The sequence below is a fragment of the Triticum aestivum genome, unplaced genomic scaffold (assembly GCF_018294505.1).
Source record: "Triticum aestivum cultivar Chinese Spring unplaced genomic scaffold, IWGSC CS RefSeq v2.1 scaffold171106, whole genome shotgun sequence".
Classification (NCBI taxonomy): domain Eukaryota; kingdom Viridiplantae; phylum Streptophyta; class Magnoliopsida; order Poales; family Poaceae; genus Triticum; species Triticum aestivum.
In genome coordinates, this window is record NW_025226622.1 from 1 (window position 1) to 7,584 (window position 7,584).

At 41.8% G+C, this 7,584-nt stretch overlaps 1 long non-coding RNA gene across 3 annotated transcripts; it reads right to left on the bottom strand.

Moving 5' to 3' along the window:
- Nucleotides 1-3,126: 3,126 nt before the first annotated feature.
- LOC123172622 (uncharacterized) lies at nt 3,127-7,097 on the bottom strand. 3 transcript variants are annotated; one of them, XR_006485660.1, is made up of 5 exons: nt 6,723-7,097; nt 6,248-6,495; nt 4,237-6,140; nt 3,827-3,991; nt 3,130-3,681 (listed from the first exon to the last, which is right to left on the bottom strand). It is a non-coding gene; the product is annotated as an uncharacterized lncRNA (long non-coding RNA). The 3 variants fall into 3 exon arrangements; XR_006485659.1 differs by having other exon boundaries at nt 3,127-3,681; nt 6,248-7,097; XR_006485661.1 differs by lacking the exon at nt 3,827-3,991 and having other exon boundaries at nt 3,128-3,681; nt 6,248-7,097.
- Nucleotides 7,098-7,584: the final 487 nt, after the last annotated feature.

A 7,584-nucleotide genomic window follows, 5' to 3' on the forward strand; every position in this document is an offset into this window, starting at 1 on the left:
CTTGGAGAGGTCGTGGCGGCCCAGCATGTTGTGAGCCCCCAGCTTTGGCGAAGCGGAGCAGGCTCTGGATGGTGGCACACCACTCATATATCTCATTTGGGAACCTGAGTAGCACCTGAGCTTGCGCCATGTCCTCCGTAGCCGTACTCAGCAGGGTGATGATGACATGGATTGCGTCGTCGCTCGGCTCCTAATAGTGCCAGCGGCGACGGCACTGCACCCTCGCCGTGGCAGAGCAGCCACTTGGATGGCATGGAGGCGTGGCGAAGGCGCTTGAGGGCCAGCGGCTCCATTGGGCGCATTGGCTTGGTCGACTTGCCCGGGGGAAAGCATGCACGCAACAGTCGTGCCTGTGACAGGGGCAGCCAGAGGGTGGCGGTTTTCCCCAGATCGAGCACCATCACTGTGGTTGTGCCCATCGATGAGCGGAGCGTGGCCGTCGGGGTGTTTCTCTCCTCTGGTGTTCCTTGCATCCGCTTCGGCTGCAGGCGAAGTGGTGATGGCGCCGCCCGCTCTGACCACACCCCCAGTGGCATCCATCTCCTCACGTGCCTCTGCACCTTCCGCAGCATTGGCAGCTGCCAGTGGTGGAGCCTTAAAGGTGGATGGTGGAGCCGAAACACCGGACTTCTTCTTGGACGCCATGGCTGAGGGCGCCGTCAAAGACGAAGATGGTGATGAAGATGACGCGCTACGCACGCTTTCAGGATCGTGCAAGCGGTCCCCCTACCTGCTGAGCCAAAGATGTCACAGGAAACCATGGCCACCTATGGGACCAAACGGCCCCTGCTGGTTCGGCAGGGGGACGTCGCGTTACACAAAGAGCACAGGAGCGTGGGGGCAGCATGGCAAGCGACACATGAGCAATTTTAACCAGGTTCGGGCCGCCATGAGGCATAAAACCCTAGTCCTGCTTTGGGGGATTGATTGTGGGAGACTGGTGGTGGAACATAGTACACTTGCCCGGCAGGGGCGACAGGGGCCTACGCTACGTACGGGCGTCTAGCCTGGCGAGGGCCCACTAGTACACGTCGGTGCTATACAAACGGTTTTAAACCTCTTTCCGTGATGGCATTTGGAACCGTCGCCAAGTGAGTGTGGGCGATAGGAGGGCCCTTCCCACACGACCCAGAAACCATCGGGGATATGCCCTCCTGGCACACACGCTCGGCAAAATGAGGTCGTGTGCGACTGGCGAGCGAGCAAATATGGTTATATGTACAATAGTGCTAAAAAACAATTATACAGGCGAAATCATTTTCGGTCGTAAGTACATCCCACATAGTCAGCCCTAGCTAAACGTTTCTATTCGTATATACATCCCACACAGTCGCTGCAAGGAAAACGTTTCCGTTAGTATGTACAACCCACACAGTCAATAATTTTGAAGCGTGTGTGGTAAGGTGACTATCGCAAAAAATTCATAAGAAAGAACTGTGTGCGATACTGTTGTTAATCACACACGTTTTTTTGGCTGATCGTGTGTGCAGTGGAGATTGATCGCACATGTTTTTTCCTGGCTGATCGTGTGTGCGGTGCAGATTGATCGCACACGTAGTGGATCCTAGAAACGTGTCTGATCTCCACGTCTATCACGGATGATTCACTTTTTCAAAGCATGTGTTGTGTAATCCCTAATTAATCCCTACTTAATCCCTAACTAGTCGTCGACCCATGCATTCGCATGGGCTAGTTTATTGAATGTAGGATGTTAATATTTCATATTATGAACTACCTTGTAACTTCTATTCAATTCTCATTGGTCGTTTACATCCGATTCATCCATGGACGTCTCCAAGCGGAGGTACTATTTGTCCCCTAAGCTTCATTAATTAATACCATAGATTTTTGGAATGCAGAATGTGAATATTTCATATTAAGAAATACCTTTTAAGTTTTGCCCAATTCTTATTGGTCATTCGCTTCTGATTCATCAATGGACCATTTCCAAGTGTAGGAACTATCTGGTCCCTAAGCTTCATTAAGTAATATCTTGTTTTTAAACAATTAATTAATTAATACCTTGTTTATTCTGTAATCATCATCCATGGATCTTCCACACTTAACCATATATCTAGGAAACCACATTCTTCATTGTATATTTCTGATCTTTTGGCACATATGTTCGTTATTACTTTTTTATCAATTGCCTGGTACATAAATTTTCTGCAAGATATTAATTGATGTATACAATTTATAAGTTACATGACTTATGGTTATTTAGTCTAATTGTTTTGAGAAAAAAATATAGTAGGCTAAACCCCAATTGTGACTCGTTTTCTATTAATATGATGGATAATGTACATGTGTATATGTACAGGAGGTGAAGAAAAGAAATTACATGTCTTACTATACGTGACCCCTCCTTTAGGCTAGGTTTTGACGTCTTCGTGATGATACAAAAATGCTTCTTGGAACTGAATAGGTACGTCTCTATATTAGCACCTTTGTTATCAAAGATGATTCTATGATTCCATGTAGACCAACACCCACTAATCATGATCTTATTGAAACATACGATGTTCTTCCCGTTCTTTGCTACATTGAGCATATCAGTGTCCCATCCAATACCCAGATTCCAGCCAAAAAATCTAACTGAATGCACATGAGAAAATGAATGTACATCATAGTTTCATTTGTGCCTTCCTCACATAGAACACAATTATTATAACCAACAAAAAATTATCTCTTCATCAGATCTCTATTGTGAAGGCTCTCCTGTATAAGAAGCCAGAAGAATTTTATTGTTTGCATAAGCAAGAAGATTCCATATCCATTTGCATGGTGCTGGGGTAGGTTGAGGATCACCAATAAAGGTTTGGTTCTGGTACATTACTTTCCATTACCCAAGTTATATGACCATCTCTCATATCGCATAGCATCGTTCTTAATGTTCAAACTCTGTATAACTACTGTAGCTGTAGCTGTTGGACAACAATGGGTAACACATGGATGTGAAATCATTCATAAATATCAGTGTCATCATGTAATGTAGCTTTTTTTATGATCTTTAGCATATGAGTGCAACTCGAGGAAGGTTCTAAAGTGGTTGATCCTGCCAACTGTTACGCCATGATAGAATTGACTCTAATTCATGGTCAGAGTTACATCTCAAAAATTATAAGCAGCCTCTTTTTGAAGTTGGGGGTAGTAAAATATTGCACACTACCTATAATCAAGAAAAGCCAACTGAGAACCTAACAAATGCACGTGACTTTACTTAATACATCTATAAAGTTGATGAGATGATAAAGTACTAAAATTCAAACATTTGTTTGGCGGAAAAAAATATCAAAAGAGCAGCAGTGAATTTTATAGAAATTTAGTTTCTGTAGTAAGCCGTATCCTGGCACTTCTTATTTTGTGGCAAAACTCAAGTGTCATCACTGAAATAGAAAGTATTTCCAAAATATTGCTAGACTTGCATGTAAACTACCATATATTTGTAATAAATAAATAATGAACCATGTAACTGCGTACACATTAATTTTGCAGTTAGTACATTAGTGAATATATTTCATAGTAAGGACTTACTAACGGAGCTCAAGTGTCCAACCACAAGTTATTACAATACAAAAATTATTATTAACAACAACACCTTCGGTAGAGTAAAGTGGACATTGCAATGAGAACTACCATACATACACACTGATTTCTTTTCAGTCCAACAATTTCATCTGCCTGAAAATAGAGCAAAATACAGTGAATCATGTGTCCCCATAAGTATTCTCTTTGCCATCCAAAAACATAGTATGTCGAACTACTATGAATGTATGATCTAACAAAAGGTATGCTCTGCAGTAATGGACTGGAACCTCACCAATACCTTTCAAAACTGAAAATCCTTGCAATTATCATGCTCTTAATCCTAACGCAAAGGCGCTGTTCGGTAGTTCTCCGCTCCGCAGCACCGCGCCGGAGCGGAGCGGCCCACAACCCATTTTCTAAGAGTTGCCCAAGCATCGCTCCGCGCGCTCTCGGAGCTGGATGACTGCCGAACAGGGCTAAAGTCTTAGGAAATTACAGATATTCACAACATAAAAACAGAGGCGAAAATCATATGTTGATATGTTTTCATGCTTGCAAAGTTTTAATATGAGGACATCATATAATTGTAGTAGATCTACAGAACTGCTAACGGAGCTCAAGTGTCCAACCAAAACTTATTACAATATAGAAATTATTATTACAGCAATGCCTTGTGTAGAGGTAAGTGTATGTTGCAATGAAAATCACCTTATACACACACAATTTTTTTTCTAGTCCAGCAATTTCATCGGCCTGAATACAAAACAAAATACAATGAATCATGCGTCACCATCAGAATCCTCTCTGCCAACCAAAACATAGTACATCAAACTACTATGAATGTATGATCGAACCAAAGGTGCGCTACATATATATACTGATATCTTGTGATGCTTGCAAAGGTCTGATTTGATGACATCATATAATTGTAGTAGATCTACAGAACTGCAAGGTAAGTACAAAATTAGGCATGTTGTGCAGCTTTCTCTATAGAACCATACTAATACCTTGGAACACTTGAAGGAAAAATGCTCACAAAGATGGTGGCTCTTATAATCCTGAGTAGTGGACTATCAGCAAAATAAAGGGAAATCACAGAAAAACTAATAAATTATAAGCTTCACAATCTGATTTTCTAGATACAGATGATAAATAAAACAAAGTGTAATTGCAAACCTAATTAGATAAATATGGGAAACGATAATAAAAATCGTTGTCCACAGCATCGATGAACATATCGGGCAACCTACATAACAACATAATTCAATGGTACTCCCCACAGAAAAAAAACATAATTCAATGGTACAGATAAGGTTTTAAAATATCTGAATCACATACAAATAAGGAAGCGACAATTGTGTTTACATCTATTGTACTTGGTCACGGCATACTAAAACTCCCATAATCAAATCCTTCAAAACCAAGAGTGACAGTACTTGATAAATCTGACATCCACGTTGTTGCGAATTACTTTCTTAAACATTCCGGAGTACAACTAAGTCGAATGTACATGCAGCAAACCCAAATCATATCAGTATTGTTCCCATACAAAGCATCACATCTGCAGCCCATGCAAAAACTGCAAGAAGAGAAACGAAGTAACCAAAACGATGTTCAGTAGATGTGGGGAACTCACAGCTTCTTTTTCTCAAGCAGTCAACTTTTCCTCATTGAATGGAGGAGGCACTCAATGAGCAGCATTTGCTAGGAAGTTGTGAGCACTTTGTTAGATAAGTGTGTCTTGCCGTTAAACTGTATCACCGGAGCCAAGTACGGAGTGCGGGTAACATTTAAGTGGGTATGTACGCACACATTATTTCCCAGTTGGAGACAAAGCAAACATATGTGAGAGTTCCTTTGTGTTGACTTTAATATCAATGCAGAGCATAACTGCTACATTACCCAACAATGACATGATTACTCCTAATTGATAGCACCAATTATTTCACACGCCATTCTATTTAACCTAAAATTGTCAAAAAGGGCATTGAAATTTAGTAGTTGTCAGTCGTAAGTTGTAACGCAGAATTGACAGAAAATCAATCCCCATACTTATAGAAAGTGCAACAGCAATGACACTCAATGCTTTAGTAGTTGTCATGTGCCATTGCTTTTACAGAACAATTGCCCGCAAAAACATTCAGATTTACGACAGAAACCGTCAATACTCTAATAGTTGACAGAGAGCTTCTTTGTCAAGTGTTTCACAATATAACTATCTAACTAAAAGAGGATAAGCAGAAGAAAGTTCATCAAAAGTCAATTCTCTTACCTACAACGGCCAGGACACGCCAGCTTGGCAAGGTACTTCCTTAATCAGGAGATTGTGGCAGAGCAGCAACAAAAGAAATCAAGAAAAGATATTAATCTTGCCATCTAGGGTTCCTGGCATGTTTTGCCCATACGAAAATTGATTTAGGAGTGGCTTAAACAGCGGCATGTTGACAACTGACATTAGGCTCCTTCATGTTTATGTTTGTTTAGACAACATGTTTCTTAATTTATAAACTCACCTGAGGAGCATAGTTATGACCCGACCGATCTCGGGCATCCATAGGTTGTACTGTAGGTGAGAAGATTCTAGATTGAATCCCTTGAGTGCGCAACACTATCTGAAGGGGTGATTGAAAAAAAATTGAACCCGAATCTGAAGTTAATGTGGATTCAAGTATACACCAGAAAGAAAACAAATTCAGAACAAAAACTGTGGGAAACGAACCTGATCCAGAGGAAGAAAATAATCTTGACGCAATAAGCTCCTTGATTACACAGGATCTATGCCTCAACTTGGTTTTGAGAGAGACGTGGATTTGTTTTTCAACTTGGGGAGGGATAGAGTACATATTAGAGGAAGCGAAGGTGAAGGTAGGTATTTTAGGGCTTCCTTGTACAACCATGAAAGGATCTTTTCGGTTTCTTCTACATCCATGAAAATATTATGGGCCTTCTGATCAATTGCTCTTCTACCTGTTAACAAACTAACTAAAGCACCATGATTTGAAAAAACAGAACTATCTAATCACCATTGCAAAGCCAAAGGATAGTAGTATTGACTCAGCTCCTTGCCAAACCCAAGTTCGTGTGTGCAGGAGAGGAGATTCTGCCCACTAACATGGCAATCCAGTGGCACTCCATCTAGAGCACCCACAAATCCATTACACGGTCCATAAGAGAACTTCAGAGATGAAAATTACCTTGCCGAGTAACCACTCAGAACATGGCCGAATTTGCTACGCGGAGCGCGATCTTCACCGGGTACATCCATGCCTCAGCGGTCCGATGAGTGGAGGAACCATTGTTGTAGCTTATAGGCGACCAGCTACGTTGCCACCACACGACTGGAAGCATCCGCCGCAGCATGCTGGTCCAAGAGAGAGGACTAAGGCGAGAGATGGTTAACGGTGGCGGTGGAAGCAGTGGGATGCGACATAGAGTGGATGTGGTGGGCTGTGGCGGCGGATGAGACAGGGAGGAACAGCGACGGTGGGGAGTCGGGCGGCGGCGCGATCCATGGCAAGCTACGGGTGTGGTGGTGGCCTTCAGAAGGTTAGGGATACGGGAAGAGTTCTTTTTTTAGCAACCGTGGTGGAAGGACCATGGGCCTTCTTTTTTAACAACCCTGATGAAAGGACCATGGGCCTTCAGTGTTTTTTGGCCGACTTAAGCACGCCATTAAGCAAAAGTTACATGCGTTAATCTTCACCGTAATAACTCGGTCCCACCTGATATGAACGGCTCATAATTTCTAATTAATATGGTAATTTCTAGGGAGTCTGTAATTAGTATAGGTATAGATAGATAGATAGATAGATATAGATAGATAGATAGATAGATAGATAGATAGATTAAAACAAATCACCTTTTTGAATTTGAAAGTAGGCAATCACTTATTTCATATCCAACCAGTTTTATTACAAATATAGGTTCAACCAGGAATGCATAATTCAATGCACAGGTACATATACTGAAGAACTACAGAAGCACCAAGTAAAGAATGATGGACCACAGTTGTACTAAAGACTATAAAGAGAGAGGCAAAAGACATTCTGGTTGCTG